The sequence below is a fragment of the Tachypleus tridentatus genome, unplaced genomic scaffold, assembly GCF_004210375.1.
Source record: "Tachypleus tridentatus isolate NWPU-2018 unplaced genomic scaffold, ASM421037v1 Hic_cluster_2, whole genome shotgun sequence".
Lineage (NCBI taxonomy): Eukaryota > Metazoa > Arthropoda > Merostomata > Xiphosura > Limulidae > Tachypleus > Tachypleus tridentatus.
Window position 1 is genome coordinate 35,557,076 of NW_027467782.1, and position 21,535 is coordinate 35,578,610.

Sequence of the window (21,535 nt, forward strand, 5' to 3'; positions counted from 1 at the left end):
GAAGTGACAGTTCTTGATGACGAGAAATCCACTAGAAATAAATGTATCTCTGAACGGCTGGTACAGGTATTAACAGTTTCCTTGATAAGGAGAGAACAGTGTTTTGACCTTCCTAGATCATCTTCACAGTAAGAAAGAGTTGACAATTGTTCCAGTAATTACTTGTCTTACATCAGTTGTGGAGAAATTTTGGAAAGTCTTGAAACTTCTAAGTTATTTAACAACTTAGAATCTTATGTGATAGTTGACATGACTTTACTAGAGGAGGGGTTAAAGGTGTAGATTTGTATCTGGATTTTCTGAAAATATTTGACAAGATGCCATATAAAAGGCTTGTAAACAAAGCATAACTGTAATCTGTGATGACAAGCAAACTCATATGTAGAGAAAATTATACTCTTAAAAACGACTGGTATGGGTAGAGAAAGCACTAATGGAGGAGTGAACAACATTTTGACCTTCTTTGGTCATTGTCAGGTTCACAAAGTAAGAGTCAAAGGCTGGCCTTAAGGTTTTTTGTCTAAGTCAGTTTAGAGGATGGAACAACAGGTAGATCAGTAGGTCCTATCTTGTCCCAACATGTATTATTGTATATATCAAGAAGCTAAGAAATTAATGGCCTAATACATGTACTTTGTCTCTCTCTCTCTCTCTTTCTTTTAATTAGTAAATCCTTTTGTTGAAATTTAAGCTGAATAAACTTTGGTTCTAAAAGGTTTTCTTCCTTCTATACATTACACTAAATGATTAGTTTAATGAATGAATTTTGTAGTTTGCAGAACTTGAAATTATTAGGGCCAAACCTTCAGAAACAAGTACAAAGCCTGATGGTAATAATCTAATCTTTGGAAGGCATTTTAGTGACCACATGCTAGAGGTGGAATGGACAACTGCAGAAGGTTGGGGAGTTCCTCGAATCTGTCCCATTCATAACCTGTCTCTACATCCTGGTGCAAAGGTCTTGCACTATGCTCAAGAGGTATGTTCATGTAATAGAAGTAATTTGAAAATAAACATTTAGAGCAAATATTTAATTGTAAAATATCGCATGTGTTTGTGTATGGAGAATGGATGAAAAGGGCAGACATTAGTTGTAGGGAAAAAGATAGAAATTAGTAGAACCATAGTTTCTGTGTGCTACAAATTAATCACAGCACTGAATAGAACTTTAAAAGATCACTTTAGTTTACAAAGCAGCTAATTATATGTAACTGTAGCATATTTCTTAATTTTTTCGTGTTTCATATCACATTTGTAAAACTTTATCCATCTTGCTGTTATCTTGAACAGTAATGGTTATGGGAGTTGCTGCTAGCTTTCTTTTTTTTTTTAATTCTCTTCAGCTTTTTGAAGGTATGAAAGCTTTCAGGGGTGAGAACAACAAGATAAGATTATTCAGACCAGATCTTAACATGAAAAGAATGAGAACCTCAGCAGGGAGATGCTGTTTTCCAGTAAGTACCAATGCACTGAATTATTTATCCACTTGTACTATAGGGTCACATGCACATGAGAGAGAGAGAAAGGGTAAAAACTTTCTCAATTCCCTTAATTTTTGTAAGTTGCAACAAAAGTTCTTATCCTTTTCTTAATAGAATGTAAATTAAAACTTCAACCCATCCTCAAAAGAGTCTTTCTATCATTGGGATCATCCTTATTATTTTCTGATCAAATAAGTTAACCTCTTTGAAATAAGGTGAACATTGGAGGTACTATTCCAAAATAAAACATAACTACAGAATTTATAAAGGCATTTAAAATGTTTGTAACTTCATTCTTTCAGGACAACTGTCAAGACCAGTTTTTTGAATGACTAGTTTGTCACTAGTGCTGAATGCTAGGCTTAGGGCCTTTTGAGGAATAATAAAGAAAAGTTGGTTTTTGAAATTGATTTAGTAAATTCTACTTTTGTCAATTTTTACTAAAGGATTCGAGCAATATTCCTCATCCTGAACTGTTGTTAGTTGGACATAACACCGAATAAGGCAGCTGTATTACTTTTAAGCTGGTTAAAGAAATTAAGTGTAAAAACTTGCAAGGATATTGCATCAGATAATACTTGCCTGTGGATTTTGAAGATAGTTAAGGTATGGTCCTGTGAGCCACTATCCAATATTTCTTGTTTCTTCATAATGGGCTGGTGGTTCTATAAGATTGGAATTGCACTAATGATGCTTCTCATTGCAGAAGAGGTAATAAATTTGTCCATAAGGTCATTACTTTTGCATTAGTTGTGGAGAAGTTTGCTTTTAAGATAGTTTCCAAATTTTATTACAAAAATTTATCTCTAGTGGTGTACAGAATGATGTGTGTAGATGGGAAAGGTAGTCACAATTGGGAGAGACTAGAGCATAATTTTGGTACCTTTGCTCTTTTTATTTATATCAATGGCATAGGTGAATTGGGAATGACTTAAGTTTGTTGATATTAAGATTACACATGTTATAAGTAGTGAATGGATGCTTGTGCTTCATAAAAGAATTGAGTAATTTGCATGTAGGGGCAAATAAATGCAAAGTGGCTTTTAATTATAATAAATGCAAGATAATTTGTGCAAGATACCAAATTTATTTATAAATATAACTTGTATTTAAACAACCTCCATATTGTTTTAGAAGAAAATGTCTTGATGCCCTAGTTGATTAGTCTTGTAAGCCATCCAAGTAATGCCATGTTGCTAGAGGTAGGGCAAATATATTAATTTATAGAAATTCTGAAGTATGAAGAGGTTTTATTTTTCAATGTATAGATCACTGGTTAAGTCTAACTTGATATAATATAAAGTATTGTGCTTCTTACCTTATTAAAGATATTGAACTGTTTGAAATGTTTCAAAGGAGGGTTATTAGGGGTGATACCTGAAGTGAAGTTGTAATGAGAAATTTCTTTTTGAAACTCAATTGAAAAGTTCAATTGTTAATTGAGAGAATTGATGTGTGAAGCCTGTCTTTTTTGTGTCCATCATGGTGAATGTGGTAAAACTAGTGAACACAAGTTTTAGCTGAGTAGGATTTTTCTTCAGCTAAAGTTTTTACCAACAGGTGACTTGTCCTTTTGGAATGAGTTGCGTTCAAACATGAGGAAGGAGATGATATAAGGGAAGGACCTATATTCATGATATAAAGGTTGCATTAAGTTTTAATGATTAGGTTAGTAGATATGATAGTCAAGATAGACCAACAGACCCCCTTATCCATGAATTTTGTTATATTCAGGAATAATATGTGGTATGTAAAGAGGTAATAACCTATTTTAATCTGTAATCAATAATACAAAATTCTGTTTCTGGCTTAGCAACTAGCACCACTATTTGTTTCAATCGATCTATTTGCATTAGTAATCCCTCATTTTGAAGTCCAAATGCCATAATCATGAGGTTTACATTAAGTTTGCACTACTATGCCAGGATTGTTTTTCAGTCGCATTTTAGTGAGTTGTTTCCCATCCATATTAAGTGTCTGATTCAAATAATTATGAATATGTATTCTCTTGCATGTGCTATAATTAAAGATCAGTTGTCAAATATTCATTCAGTTTGAGTTAATCATTCATTCTATAGTACCTCAACATCTTTTACTGTTGGAAATTCCTAATATAAATGACAAAAGCAAAGACCTATGCACTTACCCTGGAAATACTCCACTAGTAATATGAACCCATTTTGACTTGGCTTCTATAACCTTTTCTGTGATTTGACTTGTTTAAGGTGATGAAGTGAGGTGAAGCATTATGAAAATGACTGCTGAGAAAGGGGAGTGAGACAAAGGTGGCAGAAGGGAAGTAGCCCAGGCTGGAGCCCGTAGTCCAAAAAGCCAAGACATCAACTCAAATGGCACGATTCGGGGCTAGGCAAGAAAATTGCCTTGGCTGGGATCTAAAGATCCAGTGCCAGAGATTTGGATGTTGAGGGAGTGCCCCAAGAAAACTCACTTTCACAGGACAGGCATCAAACTTTTTACTCCCACCCCAGTTAGTAGTTGTTGGATTGGCTGGTTGATATTTTGGTTGGATATGTGAGTGAAAGTGACTTTCTTTGCTGTCTGAGTTATTGGGGTGAAAGAGCTGATAGAATGTATACTTTGTGTGACAAATACTACTTGACTTGAACAAATTGTGATTATCAAATAGTTGTATTATTACTAACTGAAAAAGCATAGAACCTCTCACTTTGTTAGCCTCATAGTGTGAACTTTTAAGATCATGGGGAGTGACAAGGAGTCTGTCAACATAGCTGGTTCTTGTTGAATTATTTTGTAAAATAGGGATTTAAAAAACTAGTTAATCAGCTGCTTTTGTATTGTACAACTTCCTGGCTGGTGAAGCTAAGCTTAGATAACTTGGACATTGCCAAAGCTGGTCATGTGGTAGCAGGATTAAACTACTAGAATACTTAATGCAGTGTAAACAAATGCACATGGTAACACATTTTGGAAACATTACACTGAATTTTAAGTGTCCTAAACAAAACTGAAGCAACCACATAGAACTGTATAAATAAGAGGAAAAAGAAAGAAGTTGGAAAGAGCTTGGAAACAAATAACTTTATTACGAATTAGTAAATAAAGCTAATTGTGATAGAATAACCTGGAAGGTATTCCTGTATAAATAGTATGCCTGTAATTTTAATTATTGCTGAAATGTGTCCATTTAAATGCAGACCTTTTGACAGTTTTATGAAGTTAACATGAAAAGCACAATGAAAGCAAGAGCTCATACTATAGCAGGAGAGACAAAACTGGGTGTGAGTGTAAGAACCTCATCTTTCCAGGACTAAAAGCAATGAGGACTAGTAGGACTTCTACCCCCCTATCATCATGAAGGTCGCAGGAGACTACTCTAATGATAAAGTATCGACCTTCCTATAAGGTTATTAAGAATTTAGTCATATTACAGCAGGTCCAATCAATGTATCATTATTAGGAAATGGCTGTTGGATGTACTGAAACATGTACAAAAAAGCTGAAAGGAAAATTAACTGTAACAAGGGCACAGAAGTTGTTTCAGTGATTTCCTGCTGTTTGTATAATAGGTCTTTGGTTTTATGAATAAAGTAGTCTGGTTTCCTTATTCTACTCTTAAAGTGAAATACTCAGTCAATCTTTTATACACATTTGTTAGTCCTATAAAAATCTTTTGCTAATGCAGTCCATATATTTATATGAAATGTGGATGTGTAAAGTTTGAGCCTAATGAGATGGTTAGGATATTAAGTTTTGAATTCCCATCACAGAACATGCTCATCCTATGTGGTTGACTGGGTCAGTCACAAGTTTTAAAAATACTAGTTAATCCTAAACTAATTGGGGTTAAGGTGATTATGGGGAAAGAACATGGATGTGTAAGGTTTGAAATTAGGTTACATTACAAGAATTGTATTTTAAGTTGGACTATAAGAATGTACATCTTAACTACAGATACATTAATTCCTTAAAAGAGGTTGTAATGTTCCTTTATTTGTAGTTAATTATTTTAGTATATTTATATACTTTTTCTCTTTTTAATTGTACCATCTCTTGAGTTTGTTTACTCATGATGCCTGTTTTCACCCCATTAGAGAATTATAACATTATCCACATAATAACAGAAATGACTGTCACAGTATCTATGATCCATTGTAAATCAGTATTAGTATGGAAGTATGTTTTAGGCATTTTGTTAATATTCAGTAATCACCCTGCATCATTTATATAACTTGTTAAGGCCCAGCATTTTCAAAGACATACTAAGTTTTGAATATTTTAATAAATGCTTTTTTCTTCTGATTTTAAAGAACTCTCGTATTACGGTTTAAGTTCTTAGTGTAAGACAGGGGTTCCCAACCGGCGGGTCGCGACCCCCCAGGGGATCGCGAAGCCTTGGTAGGGTAGTCGCGTAGCCTTGTTAGAAGTAGCTTGGGATAACATTAATTTTATTTCATCAATTACATTTTCATGCTCTTACATTTTTTTTGTTTCGGTGCAAAGCAAAACGTGTGCTACGTTAGTTCAGTGTCATTAGGTGATATTATGGGTGTATGTATGCGTGCCTGTGAGTGAATGTGTCTGCAAATGTATGTATGTGTGTACTAGTGAGTAGCGAGTATGTGAGTGCACGCGCATGTACGCATGCTTGTGTGTCTAAACTAAACTAAACTAACGTGGCAGGGGTTCAGTTTAGAGAGAGAGAAATCCGAAGAGTTCTCTCTCCAACTGGGGTGTTCAGGAACTTTGTAGTTCCTCTTCGTCCCCTTTCGTGGATTGTTATTAGGATTAAGTGGTGGTTTTTTTTATTATTATTATTATTTTAATAAATTAATTATCGTTATTATTCTTGACTTTTTGGGTGGGGAATGTCTCACTAAATGGTCTTTTGGGTGGAGGCAAAGGTAGCAGTGGAAAGAAGGAAAGGTCGGGACCTGTCTCGAAAAGAAAAAGTTGGGTAGATGTGAACATGAATGTAATTCATTCAAGTTCAGATCAAATCAAACGGCCCGATTCTGGGTCTGGCAAAAAGGTTGCCTGGGCTGGGATCTAGAAATCCAATGCCTGAAGATTTTGGTGTGGGGAAACGGGAGTACCCCGAGAAAACCCACTTTCACACGACAGGCGCCGAAAGTTTTGCCTGTCGTGTGCCCTGTACCTGAAAAAAAAGGAATTCATGTTAATAACATAGTTTTTATGTATTTAAACTCTTTGTTGAGTGGATTGTGATTCTTGAAATATGTTGTATGGTGATATGTATTTTGTTGGTGCACTTGATAATTTGTGTAGTGATGCCGTTAGTTTGTTTCTGTTTTCTGCTTTTCGATAATATTTCATAGAAAGTTCTGTTATTCTATCTCTTATAGTTGGTAAATTACTAATTTGGTGTAGATAATTTGTTGGTGTAAAAGATGGTAAACTGAATGCGGATTTTAATATTTTGTTTTGTTGCACTTGGATTTTTTGGAGTGTGTTGTTTGACATGTTGTATGTTACTTGACATCCGTACTCTATTAGTGGACGGATGTAAGCCTGTATATTTGTATAATGGTGTTCGGTGCGCATTTTGATTGTTTACCAGTTATAGTCTTTAGATATGAAATCCTTTTCTTATTGATGAGTGTATATTGTTTATGTGTTTTTTCCATGTTAGTTTTGTGTCGAAAGTGACGCCAAGGAATGTGATGTTTTTGCTCATGTTGATGGTTGTGTTTCCAAGTGATAGATTTATTTTTCTAGATTTTTCTTTGCTTCTTTAGTTTTCTATAGAAGGTGATTGCTTGTGTTTTTGTCGGATTTAACACGACCCTCCACTTGTTGCTCCATGTTGAGACGTTGTTTAGTGATTCTTGTACGCGAGACATGGCCATTACTGGGTTTCTGGAGGTGCTCCAGATTGCGATGTCATCTGCGTATTGTGAATTGTGTGTGTATGTTAGATTTGGAAAAGGTATGTCACTGACGAAAATTATGTAAAGAAGTGGAGAGAGGACTGATCCTTGGGGCACTCCTGCCGTTATATTAAACAATTTGGATATGGTTTTATTGACTTTTACTTGTGCTGTTCTATTGGTTAAAAAATTTGAAATCCATTTGACTATCGTAGGATTTATTTGTAGGTGGTTTAGTTTGTATATGATGGCATTGTGCCAAACGCTGTCGAATGCTTTTTTGACATCTAGGAATACCCCGATGGTTACTTGATTGTTGTTGTAAGCTTTGTATATTGATTCGGTGAGTCGTGTGAGATGATCTGTTGTTTGTCTATTTTTCTGGAGGCATTTTGAGATTCTGGAAGGATGTTGTTTGATTCGCAAAAATGGAGGAGACGGTTGGAGATAATTCTCTCCATCAGTTTGCCAAGGCAGCTTAACAGACTGATGGGGCGGAAATTATCTGGATTTGTTCTGTTAGTTTGTTTCTTGGGGATCGTTGTTATGATGGCTTTTTTCCACGTGTCAGGGTAATACCCTGTCGCTAATGAAATGTTCATGATGTTTGTGAGGTGTTGTAGTAAGAGAGTGGAACTTTTTTGAGAATAATATTTGGTATTTGGTCATGTCCGGGGAAGTGTTCTTCAAGTTTTGATATTAATCTTTAGTTCGGTTATGGTTATTTTTCTATTGATTGAATTTGAGTATGCTTCTAGTGTCTCTCCGGGAAATCCTGGTGAGAATGAAGCTTGGTTTGCATTTATGTAGTTGTTGACATGGTGTTGGTGTTGTGTGTCGAAATCTACTGAGTTTAAATCGCTAAAAGCGGATTTGTAATAGTCAGCTAATAAGTCAGCTTTCTCTTCGTCCGTCCTTGCGATTTTATTGTTGTGTGTGATGTGTTGTAACATGTGATTTGTGTTTTTGTCTGACGCAATACTCTTGAATTTTTTTCCAGAATTCTTTTGGATTTTTCTTGGTTTTTTCTAAGTTCTTGCAGAAGTTATGCCAATTGTTTTCTCTGACTTTTTTAATTTCTTGTTTAATTTTTGTATTTGTTCTATTGATTTCTGTTTTAATGTGTGGATCACGTGTGATGTAGTGTATTCGTCGTAATTGTCTACGTTTGATTATTAGTGCGTGAATTTCTGGTGTTAGAGTCCATTGAATAAGTGATTGTTTTCTTTTTTGATTTAGGAATTGTGTTTCTTGTGGCTTTCTTTATGGCTTCTGTAATTTGATCAACATATTTGTCTAGTTCTGTTTTGTTGTTTACATGTTCGATTGGGTGGGGTAGGTATGAGTGCAGAGAGGCATTAAAAGTGAGCCAGTCTGTTTCAGTGTAGGTGTATGCGGAAGGAGTCACGTACGCCACAGCCGGGTGGCGCGGATGAATCATACATGACACGGGGAAGTGGTCACTGGTGATTTCATCATGCACTTTAAAGTTAGATATTCTATTAACCATGTCCTTGGGTGCGATGATGAAATCGAGTACATCATATGAGCCGTTAGCGGCTGAGAAGTGTGTAGGTGTATTGTCATTAATTAAGTGCATTTTATTGCTAGAAATAAAATTTTTATGCAGGATCCTCTGCGTGTGTCTCTGTTACCCCTTAATTCTGTGTGCGGTGAATTAAAGTCTCCAATAATAATTGGTTTGGGTTTTCGATTAACACATTTTGAAGGAAGTTAATGTCGATATTTTTGGTTGGTGAGCAATATATGGCTAGAATTGGAATAGTTAGCCGGTTGTTAAAGTGTATATTACAAAAAATGGTCTCATTAATGTCAGATTTAAATGAATCTTCTATCGAGATTAGATGCGATATTTTTGTACTAAAGTAAGTTATTATACCTCTGTTGTTTTCCGAGTGAGGTATGTTGTGTGAGATGAATCCGGGGATTGTGGTGTTTTGTTTCTCTGTGCAAAGTGTTTCTGAAATGATGATTATGTTGGCGTTTATATGTTTGTTTATGTTGTATATTTCTATCCTTTTGTCTTTAAGATTTCCTTGGCAGTTGATGTGTAAGATTTTAATGTGTTGTATCATTGTGTTGTTTTATTTCCCTCGCGTGAATTTTGAGTGAAAGATGGTGTGGTTTCAGGTGAGGGAGGTTAAAATAATGACTTGCAAGGCTGCAAACAGCCTTGAGTGACTCGTGCCTCGATTCGAATGAGGGAGATCACTCAATTCTATCAACATTGCTAGCAAGTTTGTGGTGAAATCTGTTGGGTTAAATGCTTGTGTTGTTTTTGGGCGTGTTACGTCCGCGTAAGTACGTGTTGGTTGAGGTTGAGCGTGTTTGATTTGAGAGTCGGTTGGAGTTGGTAGTAAAGGTTGTTTGGTGTTGTTTTGGTAGCCGTGGGTTTGATTATTGATGTTCGTGGTTTTGAAAAGGAATCTGTTACGTATTTGGGTGTATTTCGGGCAGCCTTTGTAACTGGCTGCGTGGGGGCCCTGACAGTTGGCGCATCTAACTTGGTTACGCTCGTTAGGACACTGAGCGACCTCGTGAGATCCGCCACATCTGACACATCTATCCTTGGCCATACAATTAGTTTTTGTGTGTCCGAACCGTTGACATTTGTAGCATTGGATTATTGGTTTTGATGTGTCTTTTCCGGTTCGGTCGTGTGTCTTTGAAAAATAAAAGCAACCGTTTTTAATAATTTTTCTTGATCGTCTTTTTTGTTGACGGTTACCTTGATCAGTGGCGTTTTTGTTTCGTTCTGAATGAGATGATTCTGTTCGATGATGCAATGTCAAAGCCTTGAGTTGTTAATTCTTCAGTGATTTCATGATCTTCAATGTCGAAATCGACACCTCTGATTATGACTGTTAGTTTTGGTGTGTTTGTTTTTGGTGTTGTGATGGTGGCTTGAACACCGAAGGCATCCTTGGGCCAGTGGGCCAAAATATGAGCAAACTCTTGAGGTTCGGTACATTTAATCATGATTCTTCCATTAGTAAGACGTTTGATGTCTTTAAACTGAATGCCCGGGTAATAGGACCTCAGTTGATTGACAATCTGTGGAATGCGTGTTGTTTTGTTTACTCCTTCGATGAACAGAGTTGGGATTCTGTAGTTAGGAGAATTGTGTGTTTGTGTGACAGTGGTGGTGTTCTCAGAATTAGTGGCGATGGTGGTGTTGTTTGTATTCAAGTAATTATCGTTAGAGCAAGTGGCTTTGTTTTCGTTAACATGGGTTATGTTATTAATACTTTGATTTTAGAACTATTATTAGCGTCATTAAGGTTAGGGTTAGTGGAATAGTCAGAAACTATACTTACCATGTCCTTTTCTTTTTCTTCTTCAGCCTCCTCTTGTTTGATGTCTCGTTTGTTTCGTGGGATTCTGGTCTTCGTGATTCTTCAGCTCCTGAGTTTTCACCTTCGGAACTCTCAGTCGAACTACTCAGTGATTCAGAGGCTGGTCCTTCAATAGCTCTATTCAGCATATCCATGATCTCGTCGTTGGAAAGGGCTTTTCCGTTGGATCTTGTCACTATCTTCTTTCTCTTCATACTGTTTTACTAGTCCTGATAAGGACTAAGGGGTAACCTTTTTTAGTAAAACTTTATGCACTTCACAAGATAATTTAGTCTTCAATGCACTTGTCTCGCAGCTCTTGACTTGCACGTCTGCTCTGCTTGACGGCGACCTTGTCTATTCCCTTGTGTGTCTGTTTAGCTGTGATTAAGTGTATGTGTGCTCGCTGTCGACACGTGAGTCACATGTCCGTTGCTGATTGGTGGATGACGAATCGCACGACTGGCCACGCTCCCTTCCCTCTCAATAGTTATCCCATCATTACTCTACCTGCACCCCCCACAAGTAGTCAGTGTAAGATCTACAGTTGCCTAAGCATTCATTATTCAACATTTTTATTTTATTTTAACAAGGAGATAAGTAAGCAGTAGAGGTGAGTTATGCCCATGGCTAAACGGCGCAGATACTCAGAATGCTACCTCAACATTGGCTTCACCACTGTGCTCGCCAACCACGGCATCGAGAAACCACAGTGTGTTTTGAAACATCCAGAACACGCAAAGAAGGGTTTGGATTTCTTCAAATGGCATGAACGGTGTCTTAAAAGCCAAAGAATCGATAGAAGTGGGTCGTTTCAGAAGCAGAGTGCAGCCGTAGTGGAAGCTTCATATGAGATTGCATTCGAAATTGCTAAACAAAAAAAGCCTCACACGATTGGAGAAACACTTCTTAAACCCTGCATGATGAAAGCAGTAAATCTTATTCTTGGAGAAGCCAGTGCAAAGAAGATGCAGCAAGTATTCCTGTCAAATAATACTATACAGAGGCTCATTTCTAAAATGTCTATGGATGTGAAGGAACAGGCTTTGACTGAAATCAAGGGTTCCCCTTTGTTCTCCTTTCAGCTTGACGAGTTAACAGATGTAAGTTCATGTTCTCAGTTGCTTGTCTTCGTGAGATACATTAATTCAGGTGACATCAAAGACGAATTCTTATTCTGCAGTGCACTTGAAACCACAACAAAAGCTGATGATGTCATGGAAAAAGTTTCAACTTTTTTTCAAGACGAAGATCTTCATTGGGAAAACGTGTGTGGGGTTTGTATGGATGGGGCACCGGCTATGCTGGGATCGAAATCAGGATTCCAGTCGAGAGTGAAGAAGCTAGCACCTCAAGCAAAGGGCATCCACTGCATGATTCACTTATATGCTCTCGCCAGTAAGAGTCTCCCTGCCTCTCTGCAGGAAGTGCTCGAATCTGTAATCAAAATTGTAAATTATGTGAAGACTCAAGCACTCAACACTCGTCTATTCAAAGAACTATGCAAAGACATGAATGCTGACCACGAAGTCCTTATTTTCTACACAACAGTACGTTGGTTGTCGAAAGGAAACGTTATTAATCGTGTCTATGAAATGAAAGATGAAATAAAGCTATTCCTGAAGACTCAAGAAAGGAAAGATCTTGTAGCTCACTTCGAAGATGAAGCATGGAATAAAAGGGTTGCGTACCTAGCTGACATTTTTGACCAGCTGAACAAGCTCAATTTGAAGCTTCAAGGAAGGGAAACACATGTTCTCCTTTTTCAAGATAGTCTTCGGGCCTTTGTTTCCAAACTGCAGAACTGGCGTCGGAAAACCAATTTTGGAAACATCGCTATGTTTGAAAAACTTTGTGGAGTGACGGATGAGTCTCAGATCCAACTGGATCAGTTCCTCAAGGATGAGATTACCAAACATCTTCAGTCTCTAGAAAAGGAAGTCGAGCGTTACTTCCCTGAGCTATCACAGGAACAGGAGGCCCTGGTAAGGAACCCATTTTGTGCTGAACTTGATGTATCCAGCATCCCAGATGATATCCAAGATGAATTTCTGGATCTAAGGAATGACTCTCAGCTCGTGATCTCTTCAAGGTGAAATCAGTGACTCAGTTCTGGTGTGCTATGTATCAGTCATACTCCAAAGTCAGCATGATAGCTTTATGTGTCCTTGTTCCATTTGCTTCTACCTACTTGTGTGAGGCAGGATTTTCCACTCTTGTCAATATAAAAACAAAGAATAGGAACAGATTGGATGTTGGAGATGACATGAGACTGGCTCTAACAAATGCTCGGCCACGAATTTCAAAGCTTGCTGCTGAAATGCAACATCAGGCATCTCACTAGCTGGGTTGGATAGCTGTTCAAACCTATGTTAATATTATTTTAAGAAATATATGTTCTTTTTGTGAATTCAGGTTGGACCAATGTGATTTAATTTGCTAATAAATAATTACAGAATTTTTAAATATTTTTTCAGATGTTTCTTTCCCTCTCCTTCACAGAAAATAAAAAAAATTGAGCTGCTGATAGTAAGCCCTAAGTAGGGGGTCTCATGGGTTTCAAACTTTTAGGTAAGGGGTCGCGAGTGCCAAAAGGTTGGGAACTCCTGGTGTAAGATAACATTCATTAAACGTTTTTTTAGTTTAAAGATGTGACTGTTTTTATAAGTTTTTTTTAAAGAATTACTCATAGATGCATCAAGAATAAATGGTTATTTCCAATACTTGAAACATTGCATTTATTAGTATTGGATAACATGATGATCCAATGATGTATTTTTACAAATTGCTACCCTACCATTAAGTTGTTGGAATGTAATTAAAAATCCAAATTTTGTACTGTATTCAGTGTATGTATATACTTGTAAATTACATATATTATTTTTCTCTAGGATTTTGATGGTAAAGAACTTATTAAATGTATAAAAAAATTGATTAGTTTGGACCAGGAATGGGTACCTTTATAGTTCTTCTTCTTCACTCTATATACGTCCTACATTTATTGGTATAGATGTAAGATGTTTTTCTTTAATGTTTGTTTTACATTACATTATATTATATACACAAGACTTAAGTGTTTTTAATTATTTAATTGGTTTTCAATAAGGAATTCAAACATTACTCTTCTGGTAAAATTTATATTTGAAAAATTATGAGAATTAAAGATATTTGATGAACTTGAGTAAAATGGTGCTTTTTTCAAATTTCCTTTACTGATTATAATGTACATTTTAACCTTGCACACTTGTTTTGCTTATTTTAGCCTTCTCTTGGTGTAGCTGCAACAAACAGAGCTCTTCTGTTTGTTATAACAGGCCCAGTTGGTCCATATTTCAGCACAGGAGTGAAACCTGTTTCCTTGCTGGCAGACCCTAAATATGTACGAGCATGGCCTGGAGGGGTTGGAGACAAGAAGATGGGATCGTAAGCAGTATATTAACTTTCAATTGTGATAAATGTTTTTTTCTATATTACCATTTCTTTTTTTTCATAGCATTTGTTCTTCATGTAGTACTGCAAATCATTATTGTCTGAAGTCTTGTATCTCTAAAAATCAACTATTATAAATTTGTTTTTAATTGAGATTGAATATTGTATTGTGTTTGAAAAACTAAAACTTTACTAAATTCATACTATTATCAGTTTACACCTAAAAGGTTTGTAATTTACTCTATTCTAACAACAGTAGCTTAAAAGGGAGACAAAACATATGTTTGTCTTATTTTAGCAACCACAGTTTATACCTCAAACATATTTTCTACTTTTAACAGTATCCTAAAATTTGTTTCACATCTATATTTAAGAAGTTTTATATGTAACATTTTGTATATAAGTAAATGTGGCTGAATTCAATATGTATATTTAAATCTTATTTTAATCCTATTCTACTTTAATAATTAAGGCTTAATGCAATTTTTGTATTTTGTAGTTTATGAAAATCTAATTTACTGTAATAAATTCCTTTCATTATTTTTGTTAGAAATTATAGCCCAACAATTTACATCCAAAGACATGCTGAAAAAATGAATTTACAGCAAGTGTTGTGGATATTTGGAGAAGATCATCAGTTAACAGAAGTGGGAACGATGAACATATTTGTACTGTTAATAAATGAGAAAGGAGGTTAGTCTGAACCTTGTACAGGATGTCAATATATCCAGTTATCTGTATTTATATCATGATTTGATGTATTTATCAGTTAAATATGAGTATTAAACACAGTAACAATAAACTATTAGTTTAGTATAAAACCATGATTTAGAAAAGTATTACAATTAAATCTTGGTTAAGAATAAGTTCATTAAAAAAACAACAAAAACTTGTAGCTATAAAGCCATAGACATACAATTATATTTTTTTGTTGACCCTCATAGAGAAAGAGTTAATAACACCCCCTCTGAATCGATTAATTCTTCCTGGTGTGACAAGACAGAGTTTGTTAGATTTAGCCAAAACATGGGTGAGACCTTTTTTCTTTTAAACATATTTACCTAATTTAGAAATGATCGTTTAGCAACATCCGAAGAAATCAGACCTATTAAGTAGGAAAATCTTTCAGTTATTTACTTACAAAAATTACTCAACAAACAGAATAATCTAAAGATGCTAGAATTTTTTGTTTTTTAAAATGTATGTTTTGAACAAAAGTTAGTTTTATTCCTTTTTTCCAAAATGCCTGTTTCACATACTAAAAACTTGTTTCTCCTTTACAGAATGAGTTCAAGGTATCTGAAAGACTGATAACTATGAAAGTACTACATGCTCTAAAGGAAAACCGGGTAAAAACAAATGCACACTATTTTTTAATTTTACTACATTTCTTTGTTTTTCTTATAGTAAAGCAACATCAGGCTATCTGCAGTTCCAATATCAAATTGGTGTCTGTTAGATTCCTTCCAAGCAAAAATTTTGGGACCACTATAAAGTTTTAATTCCTAACTCTTAATAATTAAATATTCTCATTTTGGTTTTTAGCTAGATAAAGTAAATCTTGGTACAAATAATCTGTAGTATACAATAAAAGAGTGCATTTATCTGTGATACATCAAATGAAAACAAATTCTGGTATGATCTTTAAGTGTCTTCATGAAGTATTATAATATACTAATATAACATGAACTGTGTTTTTTCAAATTGTACTTGCTATTACTGTTGTCTGAAATTTTTATATATGTTATTTTACATGGTCATTTTATTTGTATATGCTATGTGGAAAGTTTTATATTTGGCTCTTTGGGAGATATACATGAATAGTGTGACTCATCCTGTAACTGTCTTCCAGTAGTTTAATGTTCTGAATATAGTTTGAATTCATTCAGGAGCTTTTTGATGTGTTGGTAATATATACAGTTCTGGTGAGTGGATATGTCTCTAATTTATCTACCAAAAGTGTCTTTGGTAAGCAAGATGTCCAATGGTTGTAAAGGGATTAGGATTCAATTATTTTTGCAACTTACTATTCATTAAACCTTTTTTAAATTATTTTAATATACTGTACCATGCAATGTGTAACATTTAATATAAGTAAAACTTTGTTGCTTGAACATATTACTCCTGTCTTACAAAACACTCACACAGTGAGAAAGTTCAGTTTATAAGGGAATCTGATGTATGTGAATTAATGTCTTTGTATAGCTACTGGAGATTTTGGAAGTGGTACAGCATGTGTAGTGTGCCCAGTGAGCCGTATCCATTACATGGGACATGATTATAACATCCCTACCATGGAACATGTTCAACCATTGAACCTGAGGTTTCTCAAAACACTAAGTGATATTCAGGTATTTATAGCAGTTGAACTTAGTCAAGGTTTGGCATCTAGGTTTGTAATTTAATTAGTTGTAGTTAGCCAGGTAAGCATACTGTTTTACATGTTAGTATTTTATTAAATGGTTACTGCAACCTCCAATAGCTTCCCAGTTGTAATTTCAAATTGTTATGTCTGTTCACATCTTATTTTTCTGCTGTTGTCTTTCTAATGTTTAAGAGTACAATATATTTAGTTTCATTAGTTAGCTTACTTTGACAAAACTGCTTGTCTCTTGAAATATAAATTCCAAATTCATATCAATGTTTATATTGCTTACTCTTAATGAAGAAATCTTTTAATGTAGCAGTTACATATTAGATTTAATGTAGTAATAGTATTTTATAAAGTTGTGTAATATAAATTTGGATAACAAACACTATTCTTTTATTTGCCAATCAGTATGGTAGGATTCCACATAAATGGGTAGAGGAGATTGAAGATGTTCCTGGGATTCAGTTGGAGTCTGTGGAAGAAAGGGTTTAGCTATGTGCATCTCTCTCTTTATGCTGTGATACCTGTATAGAAGAGAAAAGAATAGCTAGTTTTAGCTCCAAGTTTTGTTACACTTGCATTTAAACTTCCCAGAATATTCCTTGAATATTTACTAGAGTAGAACTGGCCAGTAATTGCCACCATCATAAAGTAAATGTTCAAGGCTCTCTTAATTATTAATCTAACTAGACTTCCAATGAGAAACACGTACACAGAAAACTAGTAATGCATGCTTGTTAAATCAAGTACATCTTTTTTCCCCATCCTTTAAGTAGATATATCTTTTTTAAAACATTTTAAATGAATTGTAAAATCAGTTGTTTTTTTGCAATTCTTTCAGACAGAGAAGGCACTTTCTTTACATAACTCCTAGTTGATTTTATTTGTAGCCTTCTAAAAATCTAGGTTTCTCTTTTGTCTGTTGCAATCCACCATTAGAAGCTGTAAAATTAACATGTACATCATAATAGTAAACAGTTAAAGTTTGTTATCACATGAATACTGATAAAGTTTCATTTCTTTTATCAGTTCTTTTGAAAAACAAATTTGGCAAGCTTCCTTTCAAAATATTGGATGTATTCAAGCAAAAGTCTTTTACTTTAAAGTAAAATCTTAAAGGGACAAAAAGAAACTTGTTAGCATAGCCTTCCAAGGATGTCCCTTGCACCTACAAATTATCACCACCCCTTACTGCTTGTGTATTCATCCAACCTTTTCTTGAACTCTGAAGGTTTCTACCTCTTCCACTGTTTGAAGGCAACTCATTTCAAAAATCAACCACCCTGTTTGAAAAGTAACTGTCAAAATTGCAGATGACTCCTACTCTGCCACAATTTCAACCTATGCCCCCTTGTCTTGTTTTCTCTGCTAAACAGTTTGGATCTGCATCCTTAATCTTAAACGTATCAAATTTTCACCTCTGACCCATCTCTCTCCCAAGAAAACAACTTTAGAGACTGAGGAGTCATAGAACAGTTCCACAACCTCTGGCATCATCCTACTGCCTCTTCTCTAAACTTCTTTCAACAATGCAATGTCTTTGAGGAAGGGAACCAAAAACTAAAGCACTTTAAATGAAGTCTGATAAGTGATCTGTACAGTGAAACAACAGTAAAATCCCTTGTCTTCTATTCAGTATTTCTGTAGATGCTACTGAAAATTCTGTTAGCTCTATTGCTAGCTACAATACACTACTTAGATGAGGTACGTGATTTTTCAATCACAACACTCTCCTTTTTCTTTTCCAACTGCAGTATCTAATGTATTCTAGTTTAACTTGTAACAGTAATTTGAATTGTGAAAACCTACATACATCACCTTACATTTTTGATACTTAAACATCATTTGCAACATTTGGCCCAGTGCAGGATATTTTGATACAGTTAGCCACCCTAAAAATCTTAATTTCATATGTAAACTTCATTATTTTATTAGTCATTCCAGAGTCAACATCAAATATAAATTGCAAACAGCACAGATCACTGAGGTACACTACTTGTCACTGTGATCCAGTCAGATTAACACCACTTATTACTATTCTTTGCTTTCTACTCTCCAGCTAAATTTCTATCTAATTTAATAACATTTTCCCCACACCCACCCTTAATTTAAGTTGTTTTGTGAGTGACCTTAGCAAATGCTTTTTGAAATTCAAGATAAATCAAACCTACAGTATCTTATTAATCAACTCTTGCAGCAACATCCTCAATGAATGTCAAGATTTGTTTATAGAAGAATTTCCTTTCTACTGTGATTGTGCAAAATGTGTATTTGCTGAAGTACTCTATTCAGTCTTGTTAATTAAAATCTAGTAAATTGTACTTCAAATAATGGATTTAGTTGTGTAGGATAAAAAATGTATTTTCTATAAAATGAGTGATATTTAATAGAAGTACTAACTTTTGAGTTTTTTGGTAGACTGTTAATCATTGTTTTTGTTTAGTTATTAAACAAACAACATAGTGGTTGTGATACATAATCTCTTGAAATACATATCATTTTCTAATTATTTAATGTATTTATTGTATTGCATAAATATTTTGTGGTAAAATGTCTTTTGATTAACCTGTTTGTTGTTTGACACAATGAGCATCTCCCAGTTCTATCACCAAAGCTTCCTTAAAAATAATTTCCCTTTTGAAAGGAGAGAAGACTTAACACGTTTTTCAAACAACAAAAATACAAACATACAATAATTAAATGGATGCTAGACTTAAAAGTACATAGCACTTAATTTTGGACTTGCAAGTTTAATGTTATGAGAAGTGGTTATAGGAGAACCTCCAATACACTAAATTGTTACCTGATTAGAATTAAAATAAACTGAATTGTCAAAATATAGATGTTTTCCAAAACCTAGATGCTTTTAGCTATGAATAAATTCTAAATTAAACTAGATAACATGCATCTCAATCTTGTTAGTAGATATACTCTGATAGCACCACTAGTTGTTTCCAGTATTTGTACAAATACTGGAAATATGGGAGTTTTATAATTTAGGTTTCAAATATTATCTAAACTAATAGTGTATCTATAAGTGATCAAGAAAAATGTATGCATAAATCTTAATATACATTAATGGTGCTACTAAACCTATAAAATGAAGAATAGATCCAGAATTCAATGTTTTAACACAAGGATAGCATCCTTTGTCAAAATGGAATTAGTTTTCTGCCACTGATATACAGAGTGTGTGGAAAGTCACTGTGCAGTTTTATAATCATATTTGATTCAGTCTATTTCAAGCCAGCAACTGATAGTGGTGTTTAGAAACAAAATAAGAAGGATCAAGTCTGTATTGATGACAACGGTGGTCACTTTCAACATTGTTTATAATTGTCATTCATATTTACCTCCTGTATTCTATATTGAAGCATGTCTGTTAATAAATATATAAGTGCACAGTGACTTTCTGAACACCCTGTATTATTTATTCACAAGCCCTTATTGGTAGTCTAGATAAATATGAAATATTTAATCAGCAACTAAAGGAAATGCATGATGAAATAGTCATTTCTGTGTTGAAGAACAATACTTGCACATAAAATGTCTGTAGTGAAAATTGATAAGGCTCCTCTTACACATGCAACTATTTATATAATACATGCACTGAATTGTTAATAGTAATAACTTTGGTCTCTTATTTAATAATTTACTTATTTTTGAGTAGCTTGTGACATTTTTAAGTTTGTTTTTTACAGGTAGCATTATTTGTTTACTATTTACTCTACATGTTTACCTTTTTTTTCAATATTAAGAAATATTAGTTTTAGATTAGTTCGTGTATACTTTTGCTGTTTGGTGAATTATGCCAGTGACTGGCTAAAAGAAATGTTAACTTTTTAATCTCATATTCTTGTAACTCATTGAAATAATGATGCAATGCTGATTTTAATTTTGTTTTGCCTTAACTTTAGATACATTGCTCAATCTTAAATTTCATCCATTTATAAGTTTTTAACTAAATTTTGTTAAGTATTTATTCTACAAATCATTGAAGTTATCTGCTAGGCAAGTAATGTAACTTGAATCTGTCTTGGAGTATGAAAAAAATTATTCTTTTTTTTTTTTGAAATAATAAACAGCACTTTATACTTCACTGGGGGCATTGTTTCAAACATAGAGATAGAAAACAAATGCAGGTTGTCCTGTTGGTAAACTGTTTTATTCCACTTTGATAGTGATTCCAAAAAGCCATTTTAACTTGATTAAAGTAACTATTCACTTTCAGACTAGTCAAGAACACTGAAATAAACTATTAGGAATGACTGGAACAATATCTAATAAAATACATACAAGTTTGTGTTGCAAATATGTGTGAGCATCTAACATGTTGAACAGATGAATTTGCATTGTAATTTTTTTACTGAAGCTAGTCATATAACATCACCCATAGTTGTATTTAGATGTTTGTTTTTCACACACTAACACTTGCAGGTAATTTTAAAAATTTGACATTTTTACGTGTGAAATAATACACTAAGAGTTAAAAAATAGCACTGACTGCTTTGGCAAATTACTCTAGGTAGAAAATCTGTATTATATGATGTAACTAATGCTTGAGTTAACTGCAGATACCAGTCACTTTCTGTTATTCTTTTGTCAGTTATAAATACTTTTAATGATAAGTCACTAAAGTGTGTTTTACAAGCTTCTTAACCACAGGTAAGAGTAAATTTTAATTAACACATTTAAATCTTATTTTCTACCTAAAATGTTTCTATAATTACTTTGAATACCTCTGAACTTTCTTTTGTATAGTATTAATAACAGTAGTAGTTGGTTTACTAACCACTTTTTCAACAAATGTCAGTTTACAACTTACTTTCTCAGGATGTAGGACTTAACTTTACATGCAAAGCCAGAGAGTAAGGGGAATACACAAATAAATTACAAATGTTATTGTTACATAATCATTTAATTGTGATTTTAAATAATCCTGCAAAATATTTTCAGAAACGTACAAGTTTGGTATGTCAGTTAAAACTGTATTAGATTGAACTTCCATAAGGATAAACACCACTACAC

General features: G+C 34.2%; 1 long non-coding RNA gene and 1 pseudogene across 2 annotated transcripts in view; one reads left to right on the plus strand and one right to left on the minus strand.

The window, feature by feature from the left end:
* Positions 1-791: 791 nt before the first annotated feature.
* The window catches only part of LOC143243247 (branched-chain-amino-acid aminotransferase, cytosolic-like), a 26,215-nt pseudogene continuing 5,471 nt past the window's right edge, over positions 792-21,535 (plus strand). Inside the window, exons 1-9 of the transcript XR_013024244.1 lie at positions 792-979; positions 1,344-1,454; positions 13,599-13,719; positions 13,970-14,130; positions 14,687-14,829; positions 15,081-15,166; positions 15,420-15,485; positions 16,026-16,104; positions 16,342-16,487. The product of XR_013024244.1 is annotated as a branched-chain-amino-acid aminotransferase, cytosolic-like (transcript). The remainder of the gene's footprint in view (positions 980-1,343; positions 1,455-13,598; positions 13,720-13,969; positions 14,131-14,686; positions 14,830-15,080; positions 15,167-15,419; positions 15,486-16,025; positions 16,105-16,341; positions 16,488-21,535) is intronic.
* Positions 16,818-21,535, minus strand: part of LOC143243408 (uncharacterized) — a 7,817-nt gene continuing 3,099 nt past the window's right edge. The window contains exon 2 of the long non-coding RNA XR_013024480.1: positions 16,818-17,031. This is a non-coding gene — a long non-coding RNA (uncharacterized LOC143243408). The remainder of the gene's footprint in view (positions 17,032-21,535) is intronic.